The 17,465-nt window shown below is 45.1% G+C and overlaps 1 protein-coding gene and 1 long non-coding RNA gene across 2 annotated transcripts in view; one reads left to right on the top strand and one right to left on the bottom strand.

The window, feature by feature from the left end:
• Cipc (CLOCK interacting pacemaker) overlaps window positions 1-3,198 on the bottom strand; it is an 18,184-nt gene extending 14,986 nt beyond the window's left edge. Inside the window, exon 1 of the mRNA XM_048361798.1 lies at window positions 3,042-3,198. The gene's annotated coding sequence lies outside the window, so the exon portion shown is untranslated. The remainder of the gene's footprint in view (window positions 1-3,041) is intronic.
• Window positions 1-17,465, top strand: part of LOC125362888 — a 20,466-nt gene extending 3,001 nt beyond the window's left edge. Inside the window, exons 2-3 of the long non-coding RNA XR_007213145.1 lie at window positions 8,458-8,464; window positions 17,451-17,465. This is a non-coding gene — a long non-coding RNA (uncharacterized LOC125362888). The remainder of the gene's footprint in view (window positions 1-8,457; window positions 8,465-17,450) is intronic.

Genomic DNA, 17,465 nt, shown 5'->3' with positions numbered 1-17,465 from the left:
GGAGCTCAGGTCTGACCAGCCTGGTGATCTCGATTAAGAAAGGCAGTTCACGCTGGCTTTAACTAGTTAAAAACCTTTAAAAACCTAACAAAGTTTTGCAATATCTTACAAGGCATGGATTACTTTATAGATATTTTAGATAAAGCATCTGATTTCGTCTTCTATAATCTTTATGACAAGATGAGAAACATCTTGGTATGTTATTAAAATGTAGTCAATGAAGCCACAGAAAAATGCACAGGAATTTATTCTGGCTCATCAAGAATTTACAGGATAATATTGATAATGGAATCAAAATATTGAAACACTGACAAATCAGTTAAGAGGAAAACAGATGCTAACGTTTTAGATCCTGGGGAGTTGGCTGCAGGTGGAAATAAAAGAACACATAATTGACTTTAGAATGGTAAATTGACTATTTTGGGTATGAAAAGTATGAAAGGCTGTTCTCTATGAAGTTCTCTTTTTATAGCAGAAAGCCGTAGTGTCCCAGCCAGGGAGGCTCATGTGGCAGGGCACATGAGGAGCTACATCCCTCTCCAGCTTGCTTCTCTGGCAGGGAGTGGGCTGACGGAGTCAGTGAGCCATTAACACAGACCCACGCGTACATAGCATCAGGGAAGTCTGGGCACAGAAGCAGTGGTAGCATTCGCCACCAGGACCACACCAATGGCAAAGTCTGAAAACCTCCAGAACACTGGTGTTTCTTCTCCCTCAGCATTATTTTATAGTAAAATTTAGATGCTCACAACTGAGAAGGAATTAAAAATTCCTCTCAGCCTGGAACCACTTAATTGCTTTACAAACATCTCAGACCCTGTGCCTCTTACTTATTTTGCATTAAGCTCTCAAACTGTCAGAACTGACCCAAATTGGACCTCAGATAGATAGACAGATAGATCGATAGATAGATAGATGTAGATGTAGACATACATCACATGGTCCAAAAGATTCTCAGAGGACAGATATGCTAAAATTCACAATGGAAAGTGAATCAATAAATACAGGCTTACAAAAATAGGAATAAGATAAAAATCCTAGCAAGGACTCCATACCACCTGTGCTTGCTTTTTTTGGCCAGTCCTGGGCCTTGGACTCAAGGCTTGAGCACTGTCCCTGGCTTCCTTTTGCTCAAGGCTAGCATTCTGCCACTTGAGCCACAGTGCCACTTCTGGCTGTTTTTATGTGGTGCTGGGGAATTGAACCCAGGGCTTCATGTATAGGAGGCAAGCACTCTTGCCACTAGGCCATATCCTCAGCCCCCTGTGCTTGCTTCTATCTTTTGCATTTCTTGCATTAGAGCTTAGTTATTGTCTCCTTGACCTCACAGGTGGGCTTTTTCCATCCTTGCAACTCACCCCCCCTCAATAAAGACAATGTGAAAGAAAATAATAGATTCTAACACATCTCTATCTTGCTGAGTGTCTGACTGCCAGAGCACTTTAGCTATCAGAGAGATGCCTGAACACCTTCAAGATCAAGCCTTAGCCTTTCCAAACACCATGGTCACCTCAAGATTAACTTCCAGGTCAGGTCTAATACAAGAAACCTATCTAATCTACCCTTTGTTCTAAGATGAAACTTCTGGGACAAATTAGCTAACCAAATTAAAGGTTGGTGTAATCTCTGGAGATCTGAGTTCATGATAAAAAAAAAAAAAGGAGACCAAAGGGTTACAAGGAAAGGATCTGAAATGCAGCTGGCAGCTCTCTCCTTTTATAGATACTTGGCAACATTGCTGAGAGCTCACATTCCCTTTAAAATGTGTCACGTGTACAACATGCATGCACAGAGAGGTGTGAGGAGAAAGACCAAGGAGAGGCTTAAAACAAAGTGATAAGGCCATAGAAAATAATTTACCAGCCACAAAACTATGAGTAATCATTTGGGATTATACACAGTTACTATGTTTTCTTTGAAGTCATTTCCTTTTGATCTGTATTTTCACAAACACCATTCGTGAGGGGAAATGTCTGTGTATTTTAATGATGTAAAAAATACCACCAATATTCATATACATGCATACATTTATATACATTATCATTCTCTAACGTGGTTGAAAATTCGTGTCAAAGATGCTGAGCCTTGGAGTTCATACAATTCCTGCATTTGAAAGCAAGTATGGCTCTCTCTATCCTTGCCTTTCAAAGGGCAAGAGGATTAAAGTTTCTTTGCAAAAAGAGTTCACAGTAGCAATGCCCACCTAGCCGCTTGCACCAGCCCACATGACATCTGTGCCAGACAGCATGTACACGCTCCAGGCACCCAGCAGCCTGCCAGCTCAGCAGGACAGGACTGGGCTGGGCTGTGACTGGCATACCACAAGTCTCCAGGGCAAACGCCAGGCAATGCGGACACTGCCAGGACTTGGGCAATAACAGGGCACCTGGCTCTGGCCTGGGCCGAGATCACAACTACCCCCCCCCAAACCACCCACTAACTCCTAACTTGGCACTGCCCACCTTCTCCCACACTCCTATTTCTGGCGAGCTGGCCACCCAGGAGATCTAATCGGCATGGTGGGGGGGCGGGGTAATAGGTCTATGGGAAAGGCAGCACACCTGCCCCCCAGGCCCGGATAAGAAGCTCCTTAGTGGGGATACAAGCAACTCACCGGATGGGTAGCTCCGTGCCCGCTCCTTGCCCATTCCCAGGCCCCCCCCCCCTCCCACTCACAGCCTGGCCGCCTCCAGCTCCCGTCCCGCGGTCGCCTCGCAGGTTCCCGTCCCCCCAGGGGCGGCCCTAACCCACTCTCCAAACTTGCTCCCCACAGCAGCCCGCTCCTGCCTGGCCAGGCCTTGGCTGCACACCAACCAACCGTGGGCAAAAGGGCCCTCAGCTCGCTCTATTTGTCCCCCTGTCCCCCCAGGAACTCGTACCCCCCAAGTCCTGGTTCCCCCTCGCGCCTTCCTCGCCCTCCTCCTCCCGTCCCTACTCCCTCCTGCTCTCCACGCGCTCCCCGCTCCCCCCGACCCTTCGGGCCACGCCAGCCTCGCTCCCCTCCACCGCCCCGCTCCCGGGCCAAGCCCTCACTTCCTCACCTAGGGCCGGGGTCGCGCGGGCTTCACAACCAGCCCGGCAGGTCAGGTGGCGCATGCGCGAGCCCGGCCCCGCGGCTCCATGACAACCCCTTGGCCGCCGGGCCACCAGCTTTCGCCCGGCCTCCCGCCCATTTCTCCTCCCTCCGCCTCCGCCACCGCTTTCACCAACCACGGAGCCCGACTCGGAGGACCTGGCACCATAGAGATGGCACGCCGTTCTCCTAGAGAGACCTCTCGGGGGGGGGAGGGAGGAGGGAACGGTCCCTGCTCCCCCAACTTCCGCCGGAAGGGGAGGGTGCTAAGGGGGCCTGTGTGCTCTCTACGCGGCAGGCGCGTGCCTCTATGGTTGGCTCCTGAATCCCTGTCGCCATTTTGTAGGAAGTCTCCCGCGTTGGGCGTCGTGACGGATTTTCGAGGGAATGGGAGAGCCGTAGGGGCAGGGGGCTTGGTTGTTTAGAATGTCACTGGGAAGCTGCTCCGGGGTGTGTGCTGCAAGGGCGTCGTTGTGAAGCAGGAGGCTTTAGGCCACCACCCCCCCCCAGGCCCAGGCTCTTGGAAGTCTCAGGCCCAGCCACTCCGCCTGCGCCAAGTGAAGGGAAGGGTGGAGAGAGGCGATTCCTGTGCAGCAGCCGTTGGAATGGCACGTCGGTACCGCTCCAGCCGTGCAGGGATAGAGGGGGAGTCAGGGAGAACCTGGAGCAGGGCTGAGTCCTCCGACACGGGTGTGCTCACAGGTGCCCGGTCTTGATAGGGCTGACCTGAAAACTGGAGTAAAAATTATAACAGCTTCTAAACTATGGTGATGACTCCATGCTAGAGGGCTGCACCCCCACCCGTGAGACTAGTTTCTTGTAGTTTGACATTTAAAAATATAGGGAGCACTTGTTCACCTCTGTACCTGGGTAGCAACCATGGTAATGGACAGTAAAAATGATCGTAGTCCTAGACTATAGAAATAATCATAATAGTAGTAGAAATGCCATGGTAACTGTCATGTTGGTTTACTTATGATTGAGTACTGGATTGTTTTAGCCCGCTCAAGCTTGCTTAGTGGTAATGGGAAAACATGGTCGCAATTGTTAAAGTTGGTACTAGGTCAGCCTGACCGCAATAGTCTGCTTCTGTAAACCCATTTGTGACTTGCTCTACCCCTCTGCATCAGTTCTACCTGACCACCTGTTGTCAATTCCTGATATTGAGGCCAGTTCCCGATATCAAAGCCAAAATAAATAACTGAAAGGGTAGATAGCCAATAGAAATAGGACAAGACTTGCTTGCTAAATGCCATCCAAGTATCTGCCAAGTTGGAAATACCCTGCCCCTGTTGTAATCACAATAAAAACCCTGCCTATCTGAGGGTCTGAACTCTCAATCCAGATCCACTGTGTGGGTGACGGTTGAGAGTCCAGGCTCGAGCTTATAATAAAGACTCTTGTGCGTTTGCATTGGTATCGGCTCCTTGGTGGTCTTTGGGGAACGGAAATCTGGCATAACAGTCAGGTGGAACTTTCTTAGGGCAACAGTCATGGTCTGGCCCTCCCTGGATTCCAAAGTGGTTGCTGAGAAACTTGCAGGAGAGAATGGCTCGGGACAGAGGACATAGGTACACTGACAGGAATCTGCTTTGTTCTCACAACCCTGCTGCTCCTGTGGCCCACAGACCAGACCGTTCTCCCCCGCGGATCACTCAGGGGTCTCAGGAAAACATCACCCCTGACCTTTCCTGAAAGTGCAGGACTGCTTTCACCAGGAGAATGCCCCTGCCGTCAATCCTGAACAGTACAGTTTGGACAATACCTCCCCCCGCAGGACAGGACAAAGACATTCCCAAGAAGGATCTCATCCTAGAACGCTCTCGGCTCCTGCTCCTGGGTGTTACATGGAATCCCCTCTGCAGCCATGACGAAAGCCTGTTCTGGGCTGCTGGGGTCTCTGCCTTCTTTCTCTCCTTTCCTCTGCTTGATCTTCCCTAACACTCATATGACTCCGGTGTCCTAACACACAAAATGGAGGAGTCTGGGATGCCCAATCTTTATCCCACTTCCAGTTAATTTGTTGGCTCAAGTAAGGAGTTTTTTTGTTTGTTTGTTTGTTTGCCAAATGTCCCACAGTTAGTTTGTGCCCTCTTCAACTCTTCAGACCATGCTGACTGAGGCTGAGACACAATGGGCATTTCAGTTGCCCTTTGATGCTTGGCTCGGCCTAGTGTAGCTGTCTCAGGTGTTGGGTTTTATATGGGTACTGACTGTTTCTCACACCAGCCATTGGGGAAGTTACCAGATTAACATGTGTAATAGGAAAGCCAGGGTCAGGATCCGAAAATGGGTTTATAATCCTTGAGGGTAAAATTATATCGCAAGTGAGAGAGAGGACAGACAGCTAAAAGATGGCAGACAGTAGGTCTGAAACTGCACTGTTCAAATCAGTTGTCTCCATGAAGAGCTATTTAGACAAAACATCCAGTCTTCCTTTACTCGCCAGCATTTCAATAGTGTCATAGCTACTACAGCTGATTTTATTGAACAACACATTCCCAGCACTGCAGAAAATTACATTGGACAGCACTGATCTAGATGATGGTGAATTGCCCTATATTGGCAGTCGAAGCATTTTAAAGTACCATGAAGTCATAGTTAATCAAGTCATAGTCCTCTACACAGATAATGCTAATGTATTACTAGCTGTGAGTGTGCTTATTAGCATAAGCTCCTAATCTTTGTCCTCTAAAAGGGCAACTAAGTCAGACTTTCCTGATTTTACCTGAAGATGAGTAGGCAGCTATGTTGTACCAACTTAAGTTTCAAAGACAAGTTTGGCAATGGAACCAAATAAGTCAGACCTACTTATTGATAGGCATGATTTTATGATTATTTTACTATATGGTTTTTGCATAACTACATAGAATAAAGTTTAGAAAATGGATAATAGCCAGGTGCTAGTGTCTCATAGCTGTAATCCTAGCTATTCAGGAGGCTGAGCTCTGAGGTATGTGGCCTGGGTAAGAAAGTCTATGACACTCATCGCCAATTAACCACCAGAAAACCAGAAGTGGATCTGTGGCTCAAAGTAGTAGAGCACCAACCTTGAGCATAAAAGCTTGGGGGCAGTGCGTAAACCTTCAGCTTAAGCCCTAAAAGTGACAAGAAAAAAAAAAGGAAACTATTTTATATAGCCCCTCAAAAACTATCTTTAGTTACCAGGGTTTGGAAATCAGCATTTCTATTGTTAGTTTTCTGAGGCAGTAAGTTCTTTGGTCTGTCTTTCTTGAATTCTTGCCAAGGATAAGATTCCTATCTATGATGGGGAGTAGATTTGGAAACTCCACGTGTGTGTGTGTGTGTGTGTGTGTGTGTGTGTGTGTGTGTGTGTGTGTGTGTGCTGGTCCTAGGACTTGAACTTGAGAGCTGTCCTTGGGTTTGCTTAAGGCTAGCACTCTACTACTTGAGTCACAGCTCCACTTCCAGATTTTTGCTGGTTAACTGGAAATAAGAGTCTCACAGGCTTTCCTGCCCAGCGGCTTTGAACTGTGATCCTCATATCTGAGCCTCCTGAGAAGATTACAAGCTTGAGCCACCAGCATCCAGCAAAAGTGCACTACTTGCATTTGGAGTCCTCCCAGTACCAGTTGTTGTTATGCTAGCACTGTAGCCAGCAGAGGGAGACATGCTCCCTTAAATGCTGTACTTAGAGATGCAGAATGGGTTTCTTTTTCCTTCTGTGAAGAAAAGCTGGGTCAGAAACTTCCACTCTACCCAGCCTACTTCATTAAGTTGTCGTCATGTGAGGATACCATGAAGTGTGAGCTTGTGCTAAATTTTCTTACTAAATAATGTGTACCTTTGGATATATATTTTTTAATTTATTTTATTTATTTATTTATTTTTTTTTTTGCCAGTCCTAGGCTGTGAACTCAGGGCCTGAGCACTGTACCTGGCTTCTTTTTTGCTCAAGGCTAGCACTCTGCCACTTGAGCCACAGCGCCACTTCTGGCCATTTTCTGTATATGTGGTGCTGAGGAATCGAACCCAGGGCCTCATGTACATGAGGCAAGCACTCTTGCCACTAGGCCATATTCCCAGCCCCTTGGATATTTTTTTTTTACAAGTAATTTGACCAGGTTTGGTGTGTGCCATTGCAATCTCAGATATTCTGGGGGTTAATAGGATGATGGCTCCAGCCTGGACAATATAGTTAAAAACCAATCTCGGGTTTTTTGAAATAAGATTTTCATTCTTAAATAATTTAAAATTATTTTAAAGTAGTAAAAAATAGTATAATAGGAATTAAGGAAAGTATTCGAAAGGCCTCATTTCAAATCCCAGCTTTTATCAATAATTTTTACAAAAGAAGGGACATTTTATGTAGGTTTTATTTCACTTCTCATAGTTTTCTGTACCTTGTATATAAGTTTATTCTATCTGTGAAAAGGAAAGATAATCACAGAAACAGTAGGACAAAGGATAAACTAATGCAACAGTGATACTCACTCGACAGTACATTGGAAAAGAACTGTACAACTTGGGGGGAAGGGAAAGGTAAAAGAGAGAAAATGAAGGATAGGGTAACTGTTTAAAAACACATGTACTCATTACCTTACTCATGTAACTGTACCCCATTGTTCATCACCTTCTGAATAAAGTTTTTTTTAATGGACAGTTTGATATCCTCCTATATAAGAAACTACATGGCCTCACATTTAAAATTTGAATAAACTCACAATGTTCTTATTTCTCCAGTTTTAGTTTTGCCAAACAGCAGAGAAAAATACTACCATTCTTGGACCAGCATTTCATATTCCTGAACCTACTTTGATTATCTGCAAAGTCATCCTCTAGCCTGAATCAGCACTCAGCACTATTGGTGCTGACCACTTCAGGGTGGTTTTTAAAGAGGATTTGGTAATATGGTGAGTGCATGTGTCCTCGCCACCCCCAGAGTCATGGTCCTAAGAAAAGAAGGTAGCTCGCTCTCCTGGAGTAGGCAAAGAGGTCTACAGTCCCATACAGGCAGAGACAGAAGTCAGAGTAGCAGGATGCAGGATCTGCAGTCCTCAGGTGACAAGGCTGCACTAGCCATGGTAGTTCATGGCTTATATTTTTAGGAGATTATCTGAAGAGCGGGAACATGAAAAAGACAATAGATTGCCTTTAAGATGTTACTAGATAGATCCCAATTTGATTCTAGGGACCATGAAAACTCCTTCCAAATAGCTGTTATTCTCCTTCCAATACCTGGAATTCCTTTGACACCGGAGTACTCTGGAACTCAAGATGAAATCTTTCATAACAACAATGGACATAGGACTTAACTATTCACCAGACCTGGTCCTAAGTGACTTGTCCAAATGTATGCACTTAATCCTCCCATAGTATTGAAAGGTGATGGTAGTACTGTTCTTTGGCCCGAGTCATCTAAGGTATAGAGTCACCAATGCTAAGGATTCGTATTCCAGATTAAGTAAATTGAAGGGGAAATGGATTTCACACTTCTCCTCTGCTGTGCTAGGACTGTGGGAAGCCAGAAGCAATAGAGGCTGGCACTTTGTGTGGAAAGGACTCTAGGCTGGGCACTGTCAGGGTGAACTTTCCAGAAAATGCCTCCAGGTGTTCTGCACAGAATAGAGATGATGATTGAAGTAGAGAGGGAGGGAGTGGCAGAGGTGTATGCTCATCTGCGCCCTCCTATCTTCTCCAACACTCCAAAGCTGCTTTCCACCTGGTAGACCCTTTACAACATAGCCTCTTTCTAATGAAAAGACTTTTAGAAAATATCATCTACTTGACTGAGTACAAGGCTTTGGTTACTTTTTTTTTTTTTTTTTTTTTTTTGTCAGTTGTGGGGCTTGAACTCAAGGCTTGGCCACTGTCCTTGAGCTTTTTTGCTCATGGCTAGCACTCTACTACTTTGAGGCACAACTCCACTTCTGGTTTTCAGTTGGTTAATTGGAGATAAGAATCTCAGGGGTTTTCCTGCCCAGACTGGCTTCAAACAGCCATCCTCAGATCTCAGCCTCCTGAGTACCTAGAATTACAGGCAGGAGCCACTGTTGCTCGAGGAGACTTTGATTTAAACTCACAACTTACAACTCTTTCTTAGATGATCCAGAAAGCTATTCAGTAGCCCATTTATGTGGAGAGCCATTTGACTTCTGACTTGCCGATTTCCCTTGGTTTCCTGCCCAGACTCACAGCCTTCTCTCCCTTCTGTAAAGTGCTTGTGGATCCCAGTTGAGTTCATCAGTGTGAGACAGACAAAAGGTAAGAAACAACGGCCACCATGACAGAAAGCAAGATAGAAATGGAGCCCAGGAAGCTGGCTACAAAGCCCAAAGTGAGGAGTGACCACACAGACATTGTTCCCAATAATGAGTGCCTTGTGTCTCTTGTATCTTGTTCTAGACTGGCTTGACTGCAAGTCTTGAAGTGTTTGTCTCCCCGCTGCAGTCTAAGCTCCTTAAGAGCTGAGTTTGTATTCATGGTTTTCTCTCACAAAGCAAATTCCACTTAGGAGAGGTGTCCACTCAGTTTGATAGCAGAGGGGGCCAAACTTGTTGAACATTTAATAGTTGGCTCCCACATCATGCTGAAAGATACCAGAGAGAGAACAGACCACACCACATGGGGGAGTAGCTCTCAAGGTTTCTGGAGCAGGAACTGCCTGCCCCTCCCCTGTTCTTTTGTGGGTTCCCTGATTTGTTCTGCTCTCTCTCACCTCCAGGCCTTTTGCACACAACTTTATTTATATGACCACTGGAGTATGTTAAAAATGGGGAGTGGAGGTAGCTGCTGCTTTACCCAGAGCCTGCTCCACACTTATAATTCTGGCCAAGAATTTCCAGATCCCTGTTATTTCTGTGATTCTGAATCATTGGTGGGTCTTTCCATTCCGGACATTTACTCAAGAATGCTTTGATATCCTCTTCCTTCTCAACATTGGATTTGGTCATATGGATTTTATTTGGAATTCTGTGAAGAGTCATAAAACTTGCTAGTCACAGAGATGATAGTGATTGTGGCTGTCTATTGTGGACAGAGACATTTATAAAAAGCTTTTCAAACTGAACCTTCCTCTTTCCACTCTGGGGAAGAGAGGATTGGGCCTTTAAAAAGCTTTATCCCTCAGGGTTAACCAGCTGGGTTCTTGAAATCAATAACCTAACATATTGGATAAGAAGACACCACAGATGTTTGATGGAGCTTGCCTAGTTGTTCATCATTAAGCCAGACATCAGTGGTGGCTCATGTGTGTGATCCTAGCTACTCAGGAGGCTGAGATCTGGGGATCATGGTTCAAAGCCAGCTTGGACTGAAAAGTCCACGAGACTCTTACTTCCGATAAAGAACTCAGAAAAACCAGAAGTGATGCTGTGGCTCAAGTAGTAGTTGCTAGCTGTGAGCACAGAGGTTTATGGACAGTGCCCAGGCCTAAGTTCAAGCCCAAGAATGAAAAAAATTAAGTTGCTTAGCCCCCCTAGTTTGAAGTACAGTTTTAATTCAAGTTCTTGTGAGTGTGTGTGTGTGTGTGTGTGTGTTTCTTGCCTAATGTCAAAGAACATTTTAGACATACCTTATTCATTTGCTGGTGGCTTCTCATGTTTTCAGTCTATTTTAAAGACAACTATGTCAGGATCTTCAGCAGAGTGGATTATTTATAAGGGGGCTCATTTATCTAAAATATTGGCAATTGTTTGCAAACAAATTATTAAAAGCAGGTATAAAAAATGTGCTCTGTTCATCTAGAATTTGGGTTTCTTTTAGGCACGCAGTGTCCTATTTTTAAGACTCCAAAGGCTGTTTCTATTTGGTAAAGTCTCATCCCAGCAGGAGCCACGAAGTACCCATCTGGAGCCCTTTCTGAAGTGACAGCCATCCACAGTACAATTGCTGTGCTTTTGGTCTCTTGCTTTGTGGACAAGGATAACAGGATAACCCACAGGGTAAATCCAAGGCAACTCACCCCTGTCTTGTGCTAATAGTTTAATGAAATTTCCCCTGCAGCAACTTCTGACAGGGCATGGGGACTTTCTCCAGTGCCATCACGCTTCACAGGAGTGATTGTGTCATCCAGGTGCAGCTGTTCTTGGCTCTCCTTTACCTGTTGTCTCCTCATGTCACATATAGCCAACGAGAGCAGACAGGGCTCATCTCTATTACACCAGGAATTACCAAGTGGTTGCCTAGCAACTCACAGTGCAATCAATATGGTCTCAGTTGTGGAATGTAGAGTGGTTGGCTTTCCTTTCCAGAGTGACTATATTTGCATATTTCTTCTGGGTTTCTGGGAAAACAGGTATGTGTTCCTGCATTTGAGCTATTCAAGTGGTCTTTTGTTTTCCCCCATTATGCACTATGTGGTAGGTCGTTATGGCAACAAATGACAATCTGATCAGGTCATTAACACAGCAACTGTTTTGATTAAATTCAATTCAGTAAACATCTTCTATGTCTCAGACTTATATACCCGAAATTAGGAATTATAAGTCTCAGAAGGCATGAAATTTAATGTACATGGGCTCAGTAATAGAGCATTTGCCTAGGATACATGAGGCCCTGGGTTCAACTTTCAACACCACATACACACACACACACACACACACACGTTTATATCTGTGATATAGAAATCATTTGTTTATACATGTGAAACCACTATATGTGAACTAAAGGTATTTTGTTTATTCCTTTGTGTTTGATCAAAGGGATTGTTTGCTTTTATTTAGATCCCTGCCTTTATAGCTTCCAGCTGTAATCAGTTCAAAAAGCTGTAATCAGTTCAACATCACTTTTAAGACCTAGCTCCAATTGGAATCTAAATAATTAGCAGCTCTTAAACAGCCCTTGTAGGCGCGTGGCACTGATGTAGTCTGATAGGGTGGTACTGCCTGCGTCTGCACTGCAGTGGTTCTGCATAATTGCTGCTGTGGCAGTCACAGCCTCTACCTCTCTTTTACACATTCCAGTTTCAAAGAAGCTCCTTCCCTTTGTCTTCTTTGAAGCAATGCAACTGCTCCACTTAAGGAAGGACTTTGGCAGGTCCCAGATCTTACATGAGTGAACCCTTTGATCACTGAGCTAACTTCTGTCCCCTTGGGAAGATGGTTACTAGACAGGGCCTAGGGTTTGACTAACCCCTTCCTCATGAGTTGATTTGTTGAGTGAGTTGTTTTGGCATCTCTTTCATCCTCAGTGCATGGTGTGAGGTAAGGTTCCCCCCCCCCCACACACACACCTTGGTTTTTATAGCTAGGTGTACCAGAATTCTCTACCATCTTTTCCTAGTGCACTTTGCCTTTCTTAGCTTGTCTTCCTGACCCCTGTTTAGGACCTGCTGCTTCTTGGTCATTTGCTCTATTACCGGTTCCTTTAAGTGGCTTGAGCAGTTATTCAGACTTCTTGTCTTCACAGAGAGTGTCCAACATTTGCTTCTCAACCTGATGTCACAGAAGGAATGGGACAAAGCATAGAAAGTTATAGGAAACCAGACACTCTATGTTTTTTTCTTTATGCTTCCTCATTTCATCACAGCTCCTCGTAGCCCATACACAAAGCTCTAAAGATGAGCAGTGTGAATGCAAACGTTTTCCTGTCTCAAGGCTGATTCCTGTGTCCTAAGTATCTCCCTAAGGATTTGGAGAACACAGTAAAGCATAAGACCCACTCTCTACCCCTTGAGAAGCTCACAGAGCAGGTTTATAAAATGTCATAATAAATAGGTGGGAACACAGAGATTAGGCAAAGGGGGGGCGGGGTTCCGAAAAAGATGAGTGGTGAGCCATTTAAACCAGGTCTAGAAGATTTGGCCATATGGAAAGCTTCTTTACCTACCCTTTAAAATGGACCCAGAGTGGAGAATCTTTTGCTCTTGGGTGTTAGAAGATCCTTCATCGCAATAATCTAAATCCTATATGCCACTATTGGCTCCTTAATTCTTCTCATTCCAACTTCAATTGAAACAGCAAAACCCTTTGTCTAATACCCTAGTCGCTCAGAAGCCTTTAGCAGATCAGATCTCGTTTGCTATCCTAACATAGAAAAAAAAAATGTTTCTTCCTATTCTAAAATCCCATAGATGCTACCTAGGAACAATTTCTGAGGGGTTCTATCTCCCCTTGGGGCCCTTCCTAAAAGTGCGAGAAGGTAGAGGGCTACCCTAGATAACTGCACATGGAAAGAGGCTGTTTTGCAAGTTTCTCTCCCTCCCTCCCTCCCCTTCTCTCCCTTTCTCCCTTTCTCTTTCCCCCTCCCTTTTCTCTCCTCCTTTTCCCCCTCCCTTGTTCTCACTCCCTTTCTACCCCCTCCCTCCTCCCTCTCACTTGGGTGCTGGGGATTGCACCTTGGGACTGTGCATGCCTAACACATCCTTCACTACACCCCAGCCCATAACCATTTTTGATGGTAGTTTGGCTAAAGACAGGATTTTTGAAGTTGAATGATATATAGACGAGGAGAATGAAGTTCATTGTCTTCCAATAACCCTCCATAAGACATCACCGGCTTGTAGGTACTATATTGACATCCAGACCTAAATTTGATCAGTTCTGAACCCCTACTGAAAGTCTACTGATGTGCTTGCTTATTTCTGACTATAGCTGACTCTTCTTCAGATATTTCTGGGATGCTTCCTTATGTAAATCCCATAGGTCCATGGATAAATCACTATGTTTTTCCACTGTACACACACACACACACACACACACACACACACACACACACACACACACACACACACACACTGACCTACAAGCTCCCTGAAAGGCAGTAGAGGGAATCTGATTCTTATAGTGGTCACTCCTGCCCCCCTGCTGGGAACAGCAATCTCTCCTGAGGCACTAAGTTACCAGAGTGGAAGGTAGGATGGGCAATGGAGACCCTCATGCTGGTTAGCTGTCCATTATTGCCTTCATTTCTAAGCAAAATTGCTTGTCATTTTAGTTACTTAAAATCTTACATGATTTCTTCTCTTTTTATCACTCTCTTTCCTTACTCAGGGTGGAAATAAATTGCTCAAGCCAGAATGAAGGATGAAAGCTGACTAATTCCTTCCATTAGCCTTACTTTTCTTCCCAAGGAGCCTGGTACCCTAACAAATAACTCTGATAAAAAACAAGTAAAACTGCCTGGGAATATGGCTTAGCAGTAGAGTGCTTACCTAGCCATGCATAAAACCCTGGGTTCAATTCCTCAGCACCACATGAACAGAAAAAGCAGGAAGTGGCATTGTGGCTCAAGAGGTAGAGTGCTGGGCTTGAGCAAAAAGAAGCCAGAGACAGTGCTTAGGCCCTGAGTTCAAGCCCCAGGACTGGCAACAAGCAAACAAACAACAACAAACAAAAAAGAAAAAGAAAAAGAAAAACAAAACAGTAAAACATCCAGTAAAAAAAAAAAAGCAGTGTATCCACTTAGTTACTAATATTTGAGGACGTGAGATGGTAGGTTGTGCTCTGCAAACTCCATCACATAATTCATAGAAACTAAGAGTATGGGGGGGGGGGTTCCTCATGGGAGCACCCCCTTTCCCAGGCTTGATGTCCTGAAGGCAGGGCTCACTCCATTCCTGGGTCCAGACAGGCAATGTAACCACAGACTGATGAGATCATCACATCCCCTGACCATGATGCTTTGCCTGGTGATGAATTCACAATCAAATCAGCCAATAAGGTGCAAGGTGACTTTTTACTGGAGCTGCAGGAAGGGAAAATATTTTATGTGCTTTCTACCCAACTGAAATCGGGGCACAATTTAGATGAAATAGATGACATCCATCTTGCCCCTACAGGAAGACAGTATGAAGAGGAACAGAATCCAAGGATGAGAATAAAAACAAGTCCTGGAAGACTAGGGGATATAGCTCAGTGGTGGAGTACTTATCTAGTATGTGCAAGGCCCAGGGTTTGAGCCCCAGTACTGTTTTAAAAAAAATCCTAGTGATGATATTTGAGTCTTTGGATGAAGTTCAGCATCACTTAAGACCATGGTTAATCCCTGGGCTTCTCAGTTACATAAGACAGCTACCTCAGTCGTAGCTCTTTGCCTTTATTTTTATTATTATTTAATTGACAGGCTGTCTTGCACTATGTAGCACAGGCAGACCTTAATTTTGAGATACTCCAGTCATGGTATCTAGTGATAGGATTACAGGCAGTGTCTGCTACCACATCTAACTAACGCTCCCTTTTTAAATCACTTAGAGGTGAATTTTCTGTCATTTGGTTCAACCCAGAGAGCACTAGCTGATACAGAGGCCATGTAAACTTGACTTTTCTTTTGTACAAAAGGCAGTTTCCTTGCTAGGCACTGGTGGCTCATGCCTGTAATCCTAGCTACTCAGGAGACTGAGATCTGAGGATCGAGGTTCAAAGCCAGCCAGGGTAGGAAAGTCTATGAGACTTTTATCTTCACTTAACCACCAGAAAACCGGAGGTGGTGCTGTGGCTCAAGTGGTAGAGAGCTAGCCTTGAGCAGAAGAGCTCAGGGACAGCACCCAGACCCAGAATTCAAGCCTCACTGACAAAAACAAACAAACAAAGGCAGTTTCCATTGGCAATGTGTGGTCCAGTTTTACCCTGGGTCTCCTTAGCTACCTGATCTCTAAGTGGGAACTGATACTTGTCATGGTGCTCAACCAAGGGTGATTGTGGCTCTAAACAGCATATGGGAAGGTCTTGAGACAGTGTTGATTGTCAAGGACACAGAAGGAGAATGCTACTGGCGTTTTGTGGATAGAGGCTTGGAATAGTCCTAAACATCTCACAATATAGAGCATAGCCACCTTAAGGAAAAAAAATTATCTGACCCCAAATGCTGTCAGTGTCCTGTGTCTTAAAGTCTTTCAAATACTGTAACAAAATATCTTATCCTGGATAATTTATAAGCAACAAAAGCATATTTCTCACAGTTCTGGAGACTGGAAAATTCAAGATACCGACTCAGGAGATTTGGTGTCTGATGAGGCCTCATTCCTCATACACTGTGCCTTCTATGTATCTCACATGCAGGAGCCTCCTCAGGCCTGTTTAATAAGGGCCTTAATCCCATTCATGAAGTCAGAGCCTTCCAAAGGCCCTACCTCCAGACACTGAATTTGGGGAGAGACTTTGGCATTTTGACCTAGCATCTTGTTAACAACACACCCACCCACCCAATTACGTCAAGAACAGACATGCTCAGAGACACTGAGGCCTCTTGGAAAGGCCAAACCCTGAGACTTTCCTGGGCTGGTCATTCCAAGCCAAGGGACACTAATTTGTTCATAATTAAGCAATGCAATTATTCAGCTGTTTGGGGAAACAGCTGAGAATGCTGTCATTGTCTGGTGGAGAATTGTGTCTGCTTCCGGGTCCAGGTTCTAGGACATTGAGACAAAAAGATTTTATTTAGAACCCAGCAACTGAAGCATTTAGAGAAAGGCTTAAATGGTGTTAGGAGGCCTCTCGTTCGCAGCCTGCAAAGAATCAGACATGTTTAGGACCTGGGCATCTTCCTGGCATTGTCAATCAGTTTGATAAACATTTGGGGGTGAAAGAAGCCCCAGAATCCTAGGTCTCTAGTCCCTGCAGCATGCCTCCTGACTGGGAAGCAGGCTTTTTCCAGAAGCTTCCCCTATGAGAGGCCCTGGTGTCCAGACTCACATCCACACTGTCCCTCTACTCAAAGAGGTGTCTTGCTGCCCGGTGGGTGTCTGCTCCTCAGCCAGTGCTCTGACTTGGTCACTTGGGCACCCTTCCCCCCCCAACCCAGTCCTAGCTCCTGGTGTCTTTTCTCTTTCTGGGCAAAGCTTGACTTTAAAAAGGACAGAGTTAGTCCCAAGCTTGATGCAGGGATCATGAGAGATTGGAGACACAGTCAATTGCTTTCCAGGAACTGGTAAGACATGTAAAGGACTGGCCAAACAGATCACAATTCCATGGTAGTAGGGGAAGTTTTTTGTTTGTTTGTTTGTTTTGGTCGATCATGGGGCTTGAACTCAGGGCCTGAGCTTTTCTGTTCAAGGCTAGTGTTCTACCACTTTGAGCCATAGCTCTGGTCATTAACTGGAAGTCTCATGAAGCCGGGCACTGGTGGCTCATGCCTATAATCCTAGCTACTCAGGTGGCTGAGCCGGGAAGATCATGATTCAAAGCCTGCCTGGGCAAGAAAGTCCGTGTGAGACTCTTATCTACAATTAACGATCAGAAAAGTGGAAGTGGCTCAAAGTGGTAGAGTGCTAGCCTTGAGCAAAAAGAGCTCAGGGACAGCACCCAGACCCAGAGTTTAAGCACCATGACTGACTAACAAACAAACAAACAAAATCTCATGGACTTTCCTGCCGGGGTTGGCTTTGAACTTCCATCTTCAGATCTCAGCCTCCTGAGTAGTTAGAATTATAGGCATGAGCCACCAGCACCCAGCAGAGGGGGATGGTCTTATTTAAGAGAATTGTTTGCCATGC

Source organism: Perognathus longimembris, chromosome 14 (genome assembly GCF_023159225.1).
Source record: "Perognathus longimembris pacificus isolate PPM17 chromosome 14, ASM2315922v1, whole genome shotgun sequence".
NCBI classification, from domain to species: Eukaryota; Metazoa; Chordata; class Mammalia; order Rodentia; family Heteromyidae; genus Perognathus; species Perognathus longimembris.
This window is presented reverse-complemented; position numbering and strand designations above follow the sequence as displayed.